Source organism: Nicotiana tabacum, chromosome 13 (assembly GCF_000715075.1).
Source record: "Nicotiana tabacum cultivar K326 chromosome 13, ASM71507v2, whole genome shotgun sequence".
Classification (NCBI taxonomy): domain Eukaryota; kingdom Viridiplantae; phylum Streptophyta; class Magnoliopsida; order Solanales; family Solanaceae; genus Nicotiana; species Nicotiana tabacum.
In genome coordinates, this window is record NC_134092.1 from 35245607 (window position 1) to 35266752 (window position 21146).

Here is a 21146-nt window from a genome sequence, read left to right on the forward strand (position 1 = left end):
TCATTCTTCAATAAGAAAGTCACAAAATCTGGTCCAAATGAAGTAGACGTTCTTTGACGTTTACTACGTCTTGGATCCTCCTGATTACATATACTTTCTTTTGTTTCTTCCCAAGGTCGTTTAGATCCTTCACCAAATGACTCACATTCCTTTTTATACGGATATATATTTTTAAAGAGCTCAGCATTATCTGATTCTATAACCATATTATTATGAATGTCGGGATTTTCTGATTTATGAATCAGAAATCGATATGCTTTACTATTTGTCGCATATCCTATGAAAACACAATCAACGGTTTTCGGTCCTATCTTTACCCTTTTGGGTTTAGGAACTTGCACTTTTGCCAAACACCCCCACACTTTAAAATAATTCAAGTTGGGCTTCCTTCCTTTCCATTTTTCATATGGAATAGATTGTGTTTTGCTATGGGGCACTCGATTTAATATTCGATTAGCCGTAAGAATGGCTTCCCCCCACAAGTTCTGTGGTAAACCAGAACTTATCAACAACGCGTTCATCATCTCCTTTAATGTGTGATTCTTTCTTTTCGCAATCCCATTAGATTGGGGCGTGTAAGAGGCTGTTGTTTGATGAATAATTCCATATTCTTAACATATTTCTTCAAAAAGAGATTCATATTCACCACCCCGATCACTTCTTATCATTTTTACTTTCTTGTTAAGTTGTGTTTCAACTTCATTTTTCTGAATGCGTCTATTGATTCATCTTTACTATTCAGTAAGTAAACATAGCAATATCGAGTACCATCGTCAATAAAAGTTATGAAATACTTCTTTCCACCGCGAGATGGTATTGACTTCATGTCACAAATATCTGTGTGAATTAAGTCTAAAGGATTTGAATTCCTTTCAACTGACTTATAAGGATGTTTAACATACTTAGATTCCACACATGTTTGACATTTTGATTTTTCGCATTCAAACTTAGGCAGTACTTCCAAGTTAATCATTTTTCGCAAGGTTTTATAATTGACATGACCCAAACGTACATGCCATAAATCATTTAACTCAAGTAAGTAAGAAGAAGCTGAAATATTATTATTGTTTTCCACAACCATTACATTTAGATTGAAAAGGCCCTCGGTGAGGTAACCTTTTTCTACAAATATTTCATTCTTACTTATGACAACCTTGTCGGACACAAAAATGCACTTAAAACCGTGCTTAACAAGAAGTCCAGTAGAGACTAAATTCTTTCTCATTTCGGGAACATAAAGGACATTGTTCAAAGTCATGACCTTGCCAGAAGTCATTTTCAGAAATATTTTCCTATATCCTTCAACTTTTGCTGTTGAAGCATTTCCCATATAAATTGTCTCTCCGGGTCCAGCAGGAGCATAAGTAGCAAAAGCTTCTCTAACTGCACAAACATGGTGAGTGGCTCCAGAATCAAACCACCACTGTTTAGGATTTCCCACCAAGTTACATTCAGAAAGTATGACACACAAGTTATCAACATCATCATGCTTTACTACCATTTTTGCTTGACCCCTTTTCTTGTTTTTTTTCGGAGCACGACACTCCGTAGATTTGTGTCCGATTTTCCCACAGTTGTAGCAGTTTCCACTGAACCGCTTCTTGCTTGGGTTGTATTTCGGAACAGAAGCCTTCTTTCTCTTTTTATTATCTTTAACAATATTTGCTCACATTATTGTTGAATTTTCACGGCCTCTCCTTTCAACAGCTTTATTGTCCTCTTCGATTCTCAACCGAACAATGAGATCTTCAAGGGACATTTCCTTTCGTTTGTGTTTCAAATAATTTTTGAAGTCCTTCCACAACGGAGGCAACTTCTCAATCATTGCTGCTACTTGGAATGCTTCATTGATGACAAGACCTTCAGCAAGTAGATCATGAATAATCACTTGCAATTCCTGGATTTGGGTAATAACAGACTTGCTATCTACCATTTTATAGTCCAAAAATTTTACGGCAACGAATTTCTTCATCCCGGCATCTTCAGTTTTATATTTCTTTTCAAGCGCATTCCACAATTCTTTTGACATCTCCACGCCACTGTATACATTATACAGATTATCATCCAATCCGCTAAGAATATAATTCTTGCATAAAAAATTAGAATGCTTCCACGCTTCAATTACGACAAAGCGTTCATTCTCTGGAGTTTTATCTGGCAGATCAGGAACATCTTCCTTGATGAACTTCTGTAGACATAACGTAGTTAAGTAGAAAAACATCTTCTGCTGCCAGCGCTTGAAATCAATCCCGAAAAATTTTCTGGGTTTTTCTGCCGGTGCCAACGCCGGTGTTCGGCTTGTCGATACGTTGGCAGTCATTGTCGGAACAGCTTGGTTTTCGATTTCAGTCTTCATTTTTTCTGTAAAAGAATGACACAAACAAACGTTTAATAAACGTTTTCAAACTGGAGTAAAAATCACATAGATTTTAATCTCCAACAAAACACCACGAAGGCTTTACTCTCCAAAACGGGAGTACACAAAACCACAAAGGTTTTAGTTTGCAGAATAATAAGAATAACACAAATACAGAAATAAATATTAAATTCCTTAAGATTGTTAGTCCCGCCAATAGTGCTGTATTTGTAAATAATAATTCTGGGAAATATAAGTTATCGTAATGAAACAGTAATTAATTCGAGCCCACTGAATTCACAGTGTTTCCTTAAGGAATTTAATCCCCTCCTAGTACCCAAGGTTATGGATTATTTTCTCCTAGGATAGAACGAATCACACACTGGTGTAGCGGTACTTCAAACCCCAGTATTTTAGCGAACACAAAGTTCGGTAGCAAATCACACTTACAGTTGCTTTGTTTGAAGTTAAAATAATGCAGAACAAAGGAGTAGAAACTCAGAAAATCGTATGGAAATGAAGCCGGAGCCGGAGCCGAGCAAAGCGAGCGACGACTACGGCACGAGGCTTGCTTTCTTCTTAACTCTTTAAGAGCTACAAGAAGAGCAATTATATATATACCCACCAAAAATCTTTTCCTGTTCCAATATGGGACAATGTCTCATTGTCAAGAGGGGAAAACTTAAAATTTTACTCAAAAATTTTATTTTTCCCTCCATTTCCCATTCATCCTTATTTTAAGACTATTTTATCTTAAATAACAAAAACCTCAACAGTTTGTTTATTTTAGAAAATTAATTTGTTTTGCAAAACTACGTCTTCTTTATTCCAAGAAATGGAACCCGTACTTAAACTCAGTCTTCAGAAATATTTTGATATTCAAAACAATTTAATCCAGCTACTATTTATTTTTACTAAACAACTTAATTCAAACGCAACGCAAAATCCAATCCAGACAGACGTACAGTTGAAAATATTTTCCAAACACATTTTTATACCAACATTTTCAAAACCTAAACCAAGACCAGGGGGAAAAAAAAAAGGAACGAAGACGAAGTTTAAATCCTTTAATTGACTTAATTGGTTCGTTGTTATATGAAGGAAGATTCGTCCTAGTTTCTAAACAGTATATGAAATTGACCCCCAAAAGAAAAGGTTCACAAAAATAGACCAGCTGGTGGAGCTCTTTGATTTGACCAACTGCCCTTGAAATAAGTCAGAGCATGCAATGGGAAGTAGGGAACTGTCCTGCTCAAGTGAACCACTATTAGATATGTTCTCATTTAATTATATATTATACTCCTATATAATTCTCAATTGTTTATGAAGTAATATATTGTATATGACCCATTTTCTCTCCCTATTCAACCCAGCTAATGGTAAATTTCAACTAGTAGTATTCTTTTTTTTCCTCTTGTTCGCCTATCATCTATTTCAGATATACTCTTTCTGTTTCAATTTACATGATTTAGCTTGATTTGGCACAAAGTTTTAAAAAAAAGACTTTTAAAATATATAGTACTAAATCTTGGGCAAAAGCGTAGTAGGGTCATGATATTTATGTGGCTATAAAAGTTTCTCATTAAGGGTAAAGTGGTAGAATAAAAAGTTTAAAGTTAAATTGTTTCTAAATATAAAAATATATCATTCTTTGTGGAACGAACTAATAAAGAAATTGTGTCATCTAAATTGAAACGGATGGAGTATACAAAAATATTTCTTCTAATCGCTTATCCTCTATTTCCATTAGGGGTGGGCGTTCGGGTAATTCAGAATAGATATAAAAATTCCGGTTTGGATTTTCAGTTTTCGGATTAAAGAAATGACAATCCAAATAAGCTGGGATTGGATCATATTTTCTTAAGTTCGGTTTCGAATTAATCAGTTTGGATATTTTCGATTTTTAGTTATGAGCATATATGTTGAGATGTTTCTTGTTCTTACAAAATAAAAATCAAAATGAAGTATTCATGTTAAATTGCCTAAAAAGTTTCTCATTCTCACTACAATCATCCAAATAAAGTATTCAAGTAAATGAAATTATCATCAAGGAAATGCAACATACACTAATAAGGCCGATAAGAATTAGCATTAGTAAAATCACTTCAAAATATAAAGTATTATGGCAGTAACTTAGTAATTAGTATTAATTAGTTATATGAGATAATGGGTATGGTATTGGACATATTACTATTTGCACATGAATAATGGACTAAATATAAAATATAAAATATAAAAAATTTGGATTTTCGTATATCCAAAAATCTGAAGTACCAAATCCAACATCTAATTCAAAATTCAAAAAATTTAAAAATTAAATCTGAAATCCAAGCCGTAAACCAAAAATCTAAAAAAATTAGATTTCTGTTTAAATTTCGGGGTTGCCCAAACTATGTCCATTCCTAATTTTCAAGGCTCCCATCAAACCATGATGATTAATTCAAGTGTTATTTAAACTTCAATTTTTAGATAAAGCGTTAGTATAACAGAGGCGTACATTAAAATATTTGTAAGCGATGTCGATATTAAGGAACAGCGACAAAGATGATTTAGAACGACGATAGCAAGTTAACATGTCTAAAATTTACAAATCGCAAAAGTAGAGTAACCTTTTTAAAATTATAATTTCAAATTACGTCATGTATGCTTAAATAACTTCCTTTATGCAGTCAAATATTTTTTTATCATTTACAGGCCATGGAAGTGGTCAGGTTTAATTGACTTTTCTTGAAGATGAGATTGAGGGCTCAACTCTCTATAGACTCTACTTTGTGTAAGATCAGTTAGTTAGAAAGCAAGTTATGGATGTGGGACCTACCTAATATTAAGACGATATAATCTATGTAGGTGGTTAGGTGGTTAGAATAGTTAGTCCTCAATAGAGTAGCTTGTATAAATACTATATACTTGTACATATTCTAATACAGTGGAATGAAGAAGATATCATTCATTCTCTCAGAAATTCTCTCTCTAAGCTCACATCACCTTCTTCCTTAATTCACTCATAGAACCAAAGCTTCCATCCATGGAAGTTATCATGGTATTAGAGCCTACGACACGAGTCGCCTATCACTGACAACTTCAATTCCTCTCCATAATCACCTCAGTTCTCTCAATTTTGGAGTGAAACTGTAATCGGGTGATTTGAATCGTAGTTAGATTTTGTAATTTGTATAAATTGTTCGGCTTTGTGTGAACTCATCTACATCATTCATGGTGATTGGTGATGAAACCAGTACTACACCGGTCGGACCTACTGACGGAACCTCTGATAATGCAGTTACTCGTAACCACAGCAATGGCTTCCCCACAGATGATCACAACCTTTGTACCTGCAGCCAATAGATACTCCAGGTAGCTCTCTAATTTCATTTCAACCAACATGATCTGAAAACTATGCAATTTGGAGTAGATCTATGAGGATTGGATTGCTAGGTAAAAGCAAACTAGGTTTTGTCGATGGTCGATTCTCTAAGTCTAGGTTTGAGCCAGAATTACATGATCAATGGGAGAAAGTGAATGTTATAGTCCTATCCTGGATCATGAATGTAGTTAGACCAGGGGTTCTGAGTAGTGTAGTGTATGCTTCAAATGCACACAAATTTTGGGAGGATCTGTGAGAAAGGTTTGACAAAGTAAAAGGTGCTAGAGTGCAATACTTGCATAAGGAAATTCACTCTCTCACTCAGGGATCAATGACTATGACAGACTATTTCTCTAAACTTAGGGATCTTTGGGATGAGTTTGATGCTATAATGCCTTGTCCTAGTTGTCCTTGTCCTGAATCAATAAGGTATCTTGAGCAATTTGAGTACCAAAGGCCAATGCAGTTCCTAACTGTTTTAAATGAATCTTATAGCTAAGCTAGGAGTCAGATCACAATGATGTATCTCACTCCTTCTTTGAACAAAGCATACTCAATTATAATAGACCAGGAGAGCCAAAAGAACCTTGTTAATTTCAAATAAGTGTCTCAAATTACAGAATCAATTGAGAGCACAACTTTGTTCAGCAACAAAAGAGGATATCATGCTGGTAACAATTTCAAGCATGTGCCCAGAAAATGTACTCTGGTCTGTGAATACTGTCACCTCAAAGGTCACACTAAAGAAAATTGCTACAAGTTGGTAGGCTATCCACCAGACTTCAAGTCCAAGAGAAGAGGAGGCAGTACTGGCAATACTACCTCTTATACAAATCAGATCAACTCTAACTCCTATGTAAATAAGGCTAGTTGGATGACACCTCATACAGGAGAGGCTGCATATGGAGCTAATAATGCTGGAATGCAATGACAATAACAACAACCTGCAGTTAGAAGAGGCTTTACCTCAATGATAATGCCAACATCTCCACAAGCCCCTACTGCATTCCTTACCCTAGAGTAGTATCAGCAGATACTTCAGCTACTCAATAAGGGACCAGATGAAGGATCCTTAACCAAGACAGTTGCTGCAGGTATAGAAATAGACCTAATGTCAATCTACAATGATAGGGAGTAGATTGTGGACACAGGTGCGTCTAATGATATGGCATCTAGCTTACAGATGTTAAAAGCATATAGGTTAATGCCACAATCAGACAGGAGAAAAGTTCACTTACCTACAGAAAATGTAGTTTCAGTCACACACACACAGGACTGGCCTCTGTGTTTAAGAACCAGGACATATCTAATGTGTTATATATACCTGAGTTTAAGTTCAATCTTCTCTCAGCGTCCAAACTCACTAAAGAACTAAAATGCTTGGTAATGTTCTTTCCTGACTTTTGCATCTTCCAAGACCTCTTCAGTGAACAGGTGAATGAGATTGGTAAGGAGAAATATGGTCTCTATGTGTTATAGGAGAGGCAGGAGAAGGGAGCAAGTCAATGTTCAAGTCAACAAGTAACTACTAGTACTAGTACAAGTTATTTGAATAAGACTAATCATGCTCATATGTCTGTTGTATCTGATTCTAGTAGCCTATGGCAAAAGAGACTAGGTCATGCACCACTAGAAATAATAAGGAAACATGAAGCACTTAATCATCTAAAGGTTGATGCACATCAATATTGTATTGTTTTTCCATTGGCAAAACGAACAAAGTTACCCTTTCAGCTAAGCTCTACTGTATCTAAATATGCTTTTGATTTGCTTCATTGTGATATCTGGGGCCCCTACCGAGTTCCCACCTATGATGTCAAGAGGTATTTTATCACTGTTATAGATGATTATACCAAGCTTACCTGGATATTTCCGATCCAGTCCAAGTCTGACACTATAGTAGTTTATTTACCAAAGTGCAGAACATATTTTCTACTTCTATTAAAACACTTAGAACAGATAATGGCTGTGAGTTTTTTAGCACAGATTTCAAGGGAGTCCTCTCTACTCTTGGCATTGAACACCAAAGCACTTCTGTGTATACTCCACAGCAAAATAGAATAGTTAAAAGAAAACACATAACCATCCTTGAAATAGCTAGAGGAATAAGGTTTCAGGAAGGCATCCCACTAAGGTTCTAGGGTGAGTGTGTTACCACTGCTGTTTATCTACTCAACAGGTTACCCTCCAGAGTAATTGTCTTCAAATCATCATTTGCAATTCTTTATTTGCATGCTCCTGCTCTCAGTCACCTGAAGGTCATAGGCTGTCTCTGCTATGCAGTTGTTCCAAAATATTCTAACAAATTTGCCTCAATGACCATTCCTGTAGTTCTCATAGGATATGCTATTTCACAGAAAGAGTATAAACTATATGATATATACAGTCTAAGACACTCTTTTTGAGCAGAAATGTGGTGTTCCAAGAGGCTATTTTTCCCTTCAGACAATTGAAATCTACAAGTAATCGTGTGTTCCCATTACTAGACCTGTTGTCACCAATAAAATCTAGTGATACTATGAATCAGCCAGCTGTTAACTCACCTGGTACCTCTGATAGTATAACTCAGAGGGAGATCCACTCACCTTCTTCTCCTACTGCAGTTCATGAGGAGGCACTTTCTACTGAAGCCAATCCAATACTTCCTGATGCAGCTCATGATTCACCTGAATCACCCAATTCTGATGCAGCTCAAGAGCTCAGGAGATCTAGCAGACGAAGTAGACCTCCTGTGTTGTTGCCAGATTATGTCACTAAACCAGCAAGTCACACTTGTCCATATCCTATTTCATCATATGTAACCTATTCCAATGTGACAACACCTTATCAGCATCTACTGGCACTTCACTTAGTTATAACTGAACCTAAGTCTTTCAAGGAGGCTGTCTCAAATCCCAATTGGGCGCAAGCCATGAAGCAGGAAGTAGCAGCTCTTGAAGATAACAACACCTAGACTATTGTAGACCTCCCCCCTAGCAAGTCACTTATTGGTTTAAAGTGGATCTTTAAAGTTAAGTGCATGCCTTCGGGTGAGGTTGAGAGACATAAGGACAGGTTGGGAGCCAAAGGGTACAGTCAGAAAGAAGGTCTTAATTACACTGAAACCTTCTCCCCGGTGTCAAAGATAGTCACTGTGAGGTCTATTATTGCCCTAGCTGCCTCTCAGAACTTGTAGATTTACCAAATAGATGTGCACAATGCATTCCTAAATGGTGATCTTCTTGAGAAGGTTTATATGCATATTCCTAAATGCTTTTGCAGACAGGGGGAGACTCAGAAGGTCTGCAAACTCCAAAAGTCCCTGTATGGCCTTAAACAGGCTCCAAGACAGTCGAGCATGAAGTTAACAGAGGCTCTAATGGAGATGGGATTCCAGAAGAGTCACTTTGACTATTCTCTCTTCACCAGAAAAGCAGGGTATTACATACTTGTAATCCTAGTCTATGTAGATGATCTGATCATCACATGCACCAATCTTAGTCAACTAAACCAAACAAGAGATGACCTACAGACTAAGTTCAAAATGAAGGATCTTGTGGAGCTGAAGTTCTTTCTAGGCTTTGAATTTGCTAGGTTTAAAGAAGGGATTGTAATGAATCATATGAAGTATGTTATGGAGTTGATTTCTGAATCGAGCTTAAGTGGAGCAAGGCCTGCTGGCACTCCTCTTGAAATGAACCAAAAACTAACATCAGCAGACTACGACAGTTGGATGAAAACTAATGCAGCAGATGAGGTGCTGAAAGATCCTAGCAGCTATCAAAGATTGGTAAGGAGGTTATTGTACCTCACCATGACCAAACCTAATCTTGACGTTGCAATACAAGTTCTTAGCCACTTCATGTACTGTCCAAAGGTTGTGCCTGGATTGGGTCTTCTGATTCCTGCTAATAGCAAAAACAAACTTAGAGCCTACTATGACTCATACTGGGGAGCTTGCTTACAAACAAGAAGATCAGTCACTAGATATTTAGTAAAGTTTGGGAATGCATTAATATCATGGAAGTCCAAGAAACAAGAGATTGTTTCTAGGAGCTCAACAGAAGCAGAATTCAGAAGCATAGTTGAATGTGCTGCTGAAGTAACTTGGTTGATAGGACTCTTTGGAGAGCTTGGAGTGAAGATTGAACTACCTGTTGAGCTACTCTATGATAGTAAGGCTGCAATTCATATTGCAGCCAACCCAATCTTTCACAAAAGAACCAAACTTATAGACATAGATTTTCATTTTGTGAGGGAAAGAATATTACAATGAGTAATGAAGACTGAACACATATCTACAAAAGAGAAGTTAGTTGATCTCCTAACTAAGAGCTTGGGCAAGCAACATGACTACCGGCTGAGAAGTTTAGGAGTTAAGAACCTGTTCAAGCCATCAACTTGAGGGGGAGCGTTGAAGATCAGTTAGCTAGAAAGCAATTTGTGGTTGTGGTATCTACCTAATGTTAAGACGTTATAATCTATGTATGTGGTTAGGAGGTTAGAGTAGTTAGTCCTCAGTAGAATAGTTTGTATAAATACTTTGTACTTGTACATATTCTAATACAATGGAATGAAGAAGATAACATTCATTCTCTCATAAATTCTCTATCTAAGCTCACAACACCTTGTTCCTTAATTCACTCATATAACCAAAACTTCCATCCATGGAAGTTATCATACTTTTTCAACAGGACCATGCTAAAAAAATTTAAAAACAAAAAATGTCTTTTGTTGAGGTCGATCCTCCGACATCAGGTAGCAAAACTGCAACGCTTGAACACTACACTAAAGGATGGTATATTCCATAAAGGTCATTTATATTTTCTATTTGAGGTTTTGGCATAGAATTTCCCTGACACCACTTGGTAAATGTACATCCGCCCTTGCAGTAGAGAATGACTTATACTATACAATATTTATATTTGACGAGAATAGTTTTCTTTATATTGAATTAAGTTTAACTTTTTAATATACATAAAATTTATTTAAAAACTTTGTTACCAGTCATTAAAAAGCTTTGAAACTTGAAATTGAAATTGAAATTAAAGTTATTATTTATTTTGATTGAGTACTATTACAAACGATTAAGAACATCCTTTGGAAGTTTGTATCTCAATTTTGAGGGAGTTTGGTGAAGTTTCGAGTGATTTTGATTAAAATTTTAGATTTCAACTTGAATAAAAAGATATAAATAAATTGTATGTATTTTTTTATGTTGGGTATACAAACGATATATAAAATATATACAGCTAATATAAATGTATGCAAATTGTATGTGTTTAATCATATTTTGTACAATCAATGTTATATATACAAGTTATATGTAGGTTGTATATTTTAATCGGGTTTTGTACAATAAAAGTTATATACAAGCTGAATGTAAGTGGTATATCCTGGCCGAATTTGTATATATTTTGTAAACAAACTCTAGCTACTTTTTGAAAACCCAAAAATCTAGCTAAAGCGGGTAAATATTGTCCTAGTTTTGTATCTATAGGAAAAAATCCCAATAAAGAATTGAATATCCATAAACTGATAATATAAAAAATATTTATACAATTATATCACTTATATAATAATTATTGATATATTTTTCTTATAATCATTCATTAATAACATAATAAAATAATACTTAATAAACCTCTATAAAATGCTAAACTACAAGGATCATATAAATTTACACTACAATTAACATTATTGTTTTTACATTACATTAATTCATTCCTTAATTAAATAGGGGTGAATTCAAATATTTTAAGTCAAGACCAAATGCTGCTTTACGCCTTTACCCACTATGAAAATTTCATTTTCAAACCGCTTGAAACATATGCAGCTTCCACTTGTCTTCACAAAAGTAAATCTCACTCAGTGTAAAACGAACCTCAGTTAAATATATCAACAAGGATTTTCTTTAAAGTTGTCAAATTCATATCCTGCTGGTGTTAGTTAAAAGTATATATAAAAGTAATTTATTCCTCAAGATTAAGGCAGAATAATTAAATTATTCTTTGGTTGACTACTAGTTGTATTTTTTGAAATTGTGCCCACCATATGATTACCTTGTATTATCCCTTTCCTTTTTTCCCTCTTACTTTATTCTTCTTTTATCTAACGGCCGAGTCAAAAAAACAAAAGTATAAAGAATGTTAGTAGGTAAGTGCACCTAATTTATCATAGCTTATACAAGAATAATTGCCATAAAAGGGCTGTTTCCAAGAAAAATAGTCCAGTTGGTCAAATGATTACAATTCGAACTATAACAATCTAGATATCTAGTTGTGGCTTTCCCGTTCGTTATAAATTAATTTAATGGTATTTGGTATCGAGATAATGTGTATTTAATATTGTTTCCCATTTTTCCTTTTACAACAATGTTCCACTTGAAAAACGAAAATAGAAAAAGAGAATGGAAAAGTGGGAAACAGATTAATTTTTGGTCTAAGCAGTACGTAAGAGAATTCAAGGAAAACTAAATTGGAATACATGTTGGGATATATACTATTAACCATGGATTTGATTTGGATATACTAGTATTTATTATGAAATAATTATTTATTCAATTTTAATAAAATTTTAAATAGATCATATATTAGTCTGTATCCTTTGCTCATATAGTAGATGATTTAGTGTATAGAGTTTAGCTTATACACGGAAGATTAAATCATAGGTTCGTATAAGTATAAAGTTTGAGTTCACGATCTAATGATGGAAGTGGACAAACCATCAGGAATGATTGTAGCACAAAATTAAATATAATTATCTTGATTATGAGAATGGTTTATGTCACGACCCAAAATTCAATTAGTCGTAATGACACCTAACTCAACTCGCCAGGTAAGCCAATAACCAATTATCCAATTTAATAAGATTGATCAAGAGAAGAAAAGATAATATAACTCTTTTTACACAATAATTTTTTCATGGACAGGTAGTATAAATCATGAGCTTCTAAGATTTAGATTCTTACAAAACTGAATTGAGATAACTACAACATCTGTTTGAAGTGTAATAAACAGAATTCGAATCTAATGCTACCAAGGACAAGTGATAGCCATAACTGGAACGCAGGTACATCTTCAAATCCAGCTCCCACCGTACGCGGCAACATCAACATCCAATATCTGCACATAAGGTGCAAACGTGTAGTATGAGTACAACCGACCCCACGTACTCAATAAGTAACAAATCTAACCTTAGGTTGAAAGTAGTGATGAGTTGGAACAAAGATCGGAGTCCCACCAATAGCCAACAACAGTTCATAACAATAAAATGAAAGTGCTAAAAGAAATAACTCAGAGATATAGTGCTCAGCTCGTTCAAAATTTCGGAAAAATAGGCATGCCTTTCAAGTATAACAGTAAAACCCAAATCTTTTACCGAAAGCTCCAAAACATGAGTAAGTTTGTAAAACCGTGATTTTCTTTCCAAAACTTTTTCACAGGTAAATGTTTCACTATCAAATGGCATGAAGAAAGTACATCTCTATACCTACATGTCAATGTGTATGAGAAGTCATGAATGACGTGATACCGCACAGCAGGAGGAAAATGCATCTCTATACATGTATGACAAGTGCGCATGTCGAATGCAATACAACATAGTGAACAACCATATGCATACTCTCAGAGTATCAGTCCACTCAGTCCTCCCAATCACTCAATCTTCACAGTCACCCAATCCTCACAATTACTCAGTCCTCACAGTCACTCAATCCTCCTAATCGCTCGGCACTTGCGCTCGCACTCAATAGGTACATGCGCCCACTGTGGATGTGTAGACTCCGGAGGGAAAATTCCATCCCAAGCGCTATAATAAGCCAATCATAGCATGAATCAAATAAACATGTTGCGGCGTGCAGTCCGATCCCATAAATATCCTCACAATCAGTCCCTCAGCCTCACTCAGTCATCAACATCTCTAGTCTCTCGGGCTCACAAGACACATGATCATCAGCCCAAACAATGATGATACAATGTATAAATAAATGACAACGGAGTTAGAGATATGATATGAAGTTAATAGCTTTGACTGAGTGCGTGATTTCAAATTAAGCAAATAATTCAACATGTAATGTGACCTCTGTGGGTCCCAACGATACCAACATATAACATAAGCATGATTTCTAATATGACTTGCAGCTCAATATCTCTAACACATAGGGAATATATGGATAACAACAAGATTATTCAACTATACAGTTTCATGGAATTGACTAAATCACAATTCACACGATGCCCGCCCACATGCCCGTCACCTTAACATCAATCACATAGCACGTAATTCGGGGTTTGATACCCTCAGCACCAAGTTTAGAAGTGTTACTTATCTCGAACAAGCCAAATCCGATACCGAGCAAGCCAAATGATGCTCCAAAAATGTCATCTCGCGCGTACCGACCTCTGAACGGCTCGAAAATAGCCAAAAGCAACTTAAATACATCAAATAATGCCTAAGGAAACAATTCCAAATGATAAAGGTTGAATCCTTAATTTAAAAGCCCAAAATTGACCAAAATGTCAAACCCAGGCCACGCCTCGGAACTCGACGAAACTTATAAAATCCGATAACCCATTCAATTAAGAGTCCAACCATACTAGTTTCACACAAATCCGACTCTGAATCGATGTTCACAACTCAAAAACTCACTCTATGAAACTTTAGGCTAAAACCCTCAATTTCTCTTTAAAATTCATAATCTAAATGCCAAAATCGAAGATGGATTCATGAAATATGATCAAAAGAGAATAGAGAACACATACCCCAATCCACGTGGTGAAAATTACTTCAAAAATCACCTCAATCCGAGCCCCAAATCTCAAAATATGATAAACGAACCAAAACCTCGATTTATAGGTTCTGCCCAGCGGTTTTCGCATTTACGAACCAAATTTCACATGCGGCCCAATCTTCGCTTCAGCGAACAAACCAAACTCAGCAGCCATCTCTTCTGTGGAACATCACTTCGCACTTGCACGCCTGCAGGTGCGGCTCTGCCATCGCACATGCGTCATACCTCACCCCTGCGACCCAAGGCACTGCTTCTGCGCTTCCGCAGGTGCGGCCTATTTCTCGCATCTGCGGCACCCTGCTCCCTATTCCACTTCCGCTCCTGCGACTCATTTGCCGCTTTTTCCGCTCCGCACATGCGCCCATAACTCTGCATGTGCGGTCACACCAGAACCGGCAGCCTCAACAATTAGCAACAGGCGACAAGATAATCTGAACCTCGTTCGAAGCTCACCCGAGCCCTTCGGGACCCCGTCTAAATATACCAACAAGTCCCATGACATAACACGGACCTACCTGAGGTCTCAAATCACGCGTAACAATATCGAAACGACGAATCATACCTCAAATCAAACTTAATGAACTTTTGAACTTTCAAAACTCGCGCCGAAACATATCAAATCAATTCGGAATGAACTCAAATTTTGTACACAAGTCCCAAATGACATATCGAAGCTATTCCAAATTCCCAGAACCACAATATGAATCTGATATCCTCAAAGTCAACTTCCAGTCAATCTTATGAACTTTCCAAACCTTCAAATTTCCAACTTTCGCCAATTAGTACCGAATCTTTCTAGAAATATCCAATTGTAAATCTGGGCATATGCTCGAGTCCAAAATCACCATCCGGACCTAACAGAACCATCAAAACTCCGTTCAGAGGTCAAATTTACAAAAGTCAAACTTGGTCAACTCTTCCAACTTAAAGCTTCAATCATTAAATTCACTTCCAAATCGATTCCGAATAACCTGAAAATCAAAACCGAGGATTCATACAAGTCATAATACATCATATGGAGCTACTCGGGCCCCCAAACTATCGAGCAAAGTGCAAATGCTCATAAGAACTGGTCGGGTCGTTACATCCTCCCTCACTTAAATATATGTTCATCCTCAAACATGCCAAGAGTCATTCCAAAGCCATCAAACCGTCGTGTAACCTTACCATGCACATACCCGGAGGTGATCCCGCGTCACCCTAATTTATATAAGCCTGGCGGCACAACCAAACTGAAGATCCTTAATCTAACCTTAGCCCATAAACCTTGGTACTCAATTTCCAACATCTTGAATTCCCTACATGATCTGAATCTCACATCCACACACTGTATAAGTCTGAACAAGCTGTATCAAGCCATAACCATAGCCCAAGATGCGATCACATGATATACCACATAATTCAAATACTCATAGCAATAATTTTTGACCACAATAACTGCTTGAAATAAACCCAATACTGATAATAAACCTCATATCAAACAAAACCTCGTTCTAAAACCTTCGTACACTACCAATGATGAAAGAAACACGCAGAAACTCATAACCACTTATCAGATCATCAAGTCATGGAGCTCTCTCTCCTTTGACAAGAACTATAGCCAATTTCTAAGACGATCAGCGACATTATCCTTCCAAATATACCGCAAACAAATCTAATAGCACCAATTCTAGGTCCAATGACCTTACTTTATCAAGCCCAACTATCCTATTGACATGCCACACCAATGCTACCTAGAATCACAACCTCTGCAATCCGTGCACTATTAAGCAACAACTCAAATGTACCCAAAATGGAAAATGACTCAAATGAGAGAACCATCTCGCAAACTCAACAAGTACCACCACAAATGCAATGACCAATAAATAACAATTCAAATGTACCCAAAATGGAAAATGACTCAAATGAGAGAACCACCCCGCAAACTCAACAAGTAGCACCACAAATGCAATGCTATGAACCCATCATACATGGTAGAACCAAAACCCACAGATCTAACATAAGGTATCATATTGATAGTAGGCTATAATCTCTTATTTCAGTCGCTTATTGCACTCTAATTTACTGTACGTTAGTTATGTTTGAGATTCAATTGATAGTGTTTTGCACTTATTATGTGTTTATGCCTTCAAGTACCTTGGTTCGGTTATCCGGGGGGAGGGGAGATCAACGAGGATATCACCCACCGTATTGGGGTAGGATGGATGAAGTGGAGATTAGCATCTGGAGTCCTGTGTGACAAGAGAGTGCCACCGCTACTCAAAGGTAAGTTCTATAAAGCGGTGGTTAGACCAACCATGATGTATGGGGCTGAGTGTTGGCCTGTTAAAAACTCATATATCCAGAAGATGAAAGTAGCAGAAATGAGGATGTTGCGGTGGATGTACGGGCACACTATAATAGATAAGATTAGGAATGATGATATTCGAGAAAAGGTGCACGTGGCTCCCATTGATGACAAGATGTAGGAAGCGAGGCTTAGATGGTTCGGACATGTTCAGAGGAGAAGCCCAGATGCTCTGGTACGGAGGTGTGAGCGGCTGGTTGTGGAGGGCACGAAAAGAGGTAGAGGGCGGCCTAAGAAGTATTGGGGAGAGGTGATCAAGGAGGATATAGCGAGGCTCCACATTTTCGAGGATATGACACTTGATAGGAAGATATGGAGGCCGAGTATTAGGGCTATAGGTTATGAGATAGTTGAGTCATGCCTTACTTCGTACTATTGTGGGACTAGTCATATAGGGTTTTTGTCTAAGATAGCTAGTGGCAATATTGTGTCTTACTATTTTGCTTTTCAGTACAGGTCCTATTCACTAGCTATCACTTTTGCTTTGCATCTTTCTTCTAGATTTCATGGTGTTCTTATTTTTCTTATGATTGTTGTGGTGATACTAATATTGTCTCCCTTTGCTTTGCATCTTTCTTCTGGATTTCATGGTGTTCCTATTTTTCCTATGATTGCTGTTGTGATACTAATGTTGTCTCTTTTTGTCCTTTTGTCTTTTTGAGCCGAGGGTCTTTCGGAAACAGCCCCGAGTTTGGATCGTTTTATGTTTTTCCTTTACTTTAAACATATTTGTGATGAATTGCTCCATATCTATGGAGTAGTTCCCTTTAGGTTTTGATGGATTTGGTGTATTGATATTTGTTTGTGAATTATAACTCTAGTTTTATGTATTGAAGCATTTTTGGATGATTTAATTGTTGCATCTATATTCACTAGTTCATGTAATCGAGAGAGACATAGCTTGTGATATCTTTGATTATATTGTTAGTTGAGTTCATTAATTCTTCTTAGTAATCGAAAGAGGCTAGTTGAATCGTTGATTAAACCTAGTTAGGAGGATAATCGAGAGAGGTTCTCCTAAAGACCAATCCACTATGCATTCTTGCATATCTTCACGTGCTTAAATTGCTTCATCTTGTGAGGTTAAAACTTAATCGAGAGAAGAGTTATTGTTGAACGTTTGAACTAATAATTGAGTGAATTCGAGAGACTCACTTGAACATTATAATTTAATTATCTATAGTTTGATCCCAAATAATTATCTTGCACCTATCCTATCAAAACCCTATCTTCTCCCATTGATAACCTCTTGTGTTTATTTCTTGTTTCGATTGTCATTAGTCAATAGCTTTAGACTCTTAGTTAATTTTAGTTATTCATCATATAAATCTCGATTGTTGATTCTCCTAGATAACAATCAAGCTAGAAAGTACGAAAATACTATTTTAACTCCATTCCATGTGGATACGATATTATACTATATTATCTTTAACTAGCGAGCATAATTTAAGTGTGTGTTTTGTGCTCGTCAAATTTTGGCATCGTTGCCGGGGATTGGAAATCAATAGTGTTTGAAATAGTTTGTAGTGCTAATTCAAGAATTTTTATTTTTATTTTATTTTATTTTTCCCTTTTTACATTTGGTGTTCTTTGACTGTGCGCAGATTACAGGTTCAGAGTGGTGCATGACTAGAACTTCTGCGAAGGAAGTGCTACCATACGAACTAGAACTTCTGCGAAGGAAGTGCTACCATACGAATCCAAAATAGAAAAACAACTGCGACAATTGAGGAAGGAAAGAAGTCTCACTGAGACATTAGAAAAGGTTGGGCAATCCTCAACTAAAGATATGGCTGGAATCAGTGATGATAATGTAGATTTGGCTGCGAGAGAGGCAGCCCAATGAAGAGAACAGGCTACATGGGATGCTGAAGAAGCAGCTATTAGAGATGCACAGATTATCTATGAAGAAGAGAGGGGTCGTAGAATTGCTCAAAATCAACCCTTGGGTGCAGACCAGTTCGGAAATATAGCTCACATGCCTGGGAGACCACTTGGCGATTATGCTAGACCGATTTACAATCAAGGTTTATCAAGTGTTAGACCATCTCCAATTGAAGCAAACAATTTCGATTTAAAGCAAGGGTTGCTTCAAACCCTTCAGAATTGTTGTGTCTTCATAGGGAAGCCAAGCGAAGATCCAAACACACATCATGGACTTCGAGGAGATTATGAACACCTTTCAATATACTAGTATATCACAAGATGCAGTGTATCTAAGGGCATTCCTCTTCACACTCAAAGATGATGTTAAGCAGTGGCTTCGAAGCTTACCCACGGGATCAATTAGAGCATGGGAGGAGATGACAAGAAAATTCTTTGATAAATATTTCTCCTCAGCTAAGACGGGCAAGTTTAGAAGTGAAATCCATAACTTCTTCCAGTAAGATACTGAGACTGTGTTTGAAGCTCGGGAGAGGTTTAAGGAAATAGTCAGTAAGTGTCAACATAGCAGAATTGAACTCTGGATGAAACTTCAGGACTTTTGGGATGGATTGACACCGGTTTCAGGTAGAACATTGAGCAATGCAGTTGGAAACCCTTTGATGAAGAAGACTCCAGAGGAGATAGTCACAATTCTTGATGAGTTGTCTGAAGATTCAAATCAATGGCCCTATGAGAGTGCGGAAAGAAGAAGATCAACTGGTGTTCACCAGGTTGATGCTAACATATCTGTGAAGGTATAACTTTATGCTATGTCCAAAGAGATAAATAAGCTGACCTTAGCGTCGATACAAAGTGAGCCTCATACAGCTTGTGATATATGTGGAAGAGGACACCCTACTCATGAGTGTCAAGTCTCAACTGAGGAAATAAATGTTGTGGGAAACTATAATTTTAATGCAATGGGTCAGAGGCACCCCGGTGTTTCATGGAGTTCACCTGGGGGTACCGCGAATGCATGGCAACAAAATAACTCTAAACCCCAGGGGCAAGGAGCTCCAGCATTCCAAAATCAGCAGAGGAAGCAATTTCAGCCTCAACAGCCCATTCAGTCTAGCATAGAAGATCTCATGAAGGCCTTCATTCTAAAAATTGATGAGAGGCTTGAAACTTCTAGCACAACTATCCGGGAACATGGAGCATCTATCAAAGAAATAGGTATTAGTTTTTGAAACATGGAAAGACAGGTTGGGTAGCTAGCCACTCTATTGTCTGAGAGGATTCCAGAAACGCACCCCGTTGATACTGAGAGAAATCTCAAAGAAACAGTGAATGCTGTGACTTTGAGAAGTGGGCAAGTGTTGAAGGATCCCACCCCAATCCAAAAAGATGTGATAATTGCAAAAGAAAGTGGGGAGTAGCTGAAAAGTGATGATAACAAGAAGAAGAAGGGCCAGATGAAAACTAAGTAGCAGAAGAAGAAGAAGGATGAAAACTCAATAAGGGAGAAACCCGAGGAAACCAAGTATATGCCTATTCTACCTTTTCCTCAAAAGCAAAGTAGAGAAAATCTAGACAAGCAGTTTGCGAGATTTCTGGATGTGCTGAAACAGGTTCATGTAAATTTACCATTCACAGAAATGCTCTCACAAATACCTGCTTATGCCATATTTATGAAAGAGATCCTGACAAAGAAGAGGAAACTAGAGGAGACCTCGGTGGTCAAGCTCATAGAGCATTGCAGTTCGATATTACAAAATAAAATCCCACAAAAGTGTAAAGATCCAGGGAGTTTTACTATACAATGCTCTTTAGGCTCTATGGATAAATCTTTATGTGATTCCGGTGCCTCAATTAACTTAATGCCTCTATCTATTTACAGGAAAATGGAGAAGGAGATTGGATAGATAAGGTCAGTGCTAATATCTTTGCAGCTGGTAGACCAAACGACTCTGATACCCAAGGGGATAGTGGAAGATGTCTTAGTTCGGGTAGATGAGTTCGTATTTCATGTAGATTTTATAGTAGTGAATATGGAGGAGAACAAGGATGTCCCCCTCATCTTAGGAAGACTATTCTTAGCAACTAGTAGAGTAATATTAGATATACACGAGAGAAAGCTCATGCTTAGAGTAGGTGAGGAGACTGTAACTTTCGAGATGAATATAGAAACGGGGGTTAAAAAAGAGAAGCCAACTGCAAGTGTTGAGTGAAAAGTGAAGGGCTCAAAAACGAAGGCTGTGGCGAGTGAGAAAGATAGGTGTGGGGTGCACCCTAAGAAGGCGAAGAAGAAGCTATCGGCATGGATGTGGCCATTAGTCCAAAGGCGAGGAATGGATTCAGACCCCGATTAGATGTTCAAGGAAGTTTCATTTACCTTATGCTTTTTAATTGTGTGTCATGGGGACATGCCACAACTTAAAGT

The 21146-nt window shown here is 37.0% G+C and overlaps 1 non-coding gene across 1 annotated transcript; it reads right to left on the bottom strand.

Annotated features, from left to right (window-relative positions):
* Positions 1–19188: 19188 nt before the first annotated feature.
* Positions 19189–19295, bottom strand: LOC142168560 (small nucleolar RNA R71). The gene has a single exon (XR_012698412.1). It is a non-coding gene; the product is annotated as a small nucleolar RNA R71 (small nucleolar RNA).
* Positions 19296–21146: the final 1851 nt, after the last annotated feature.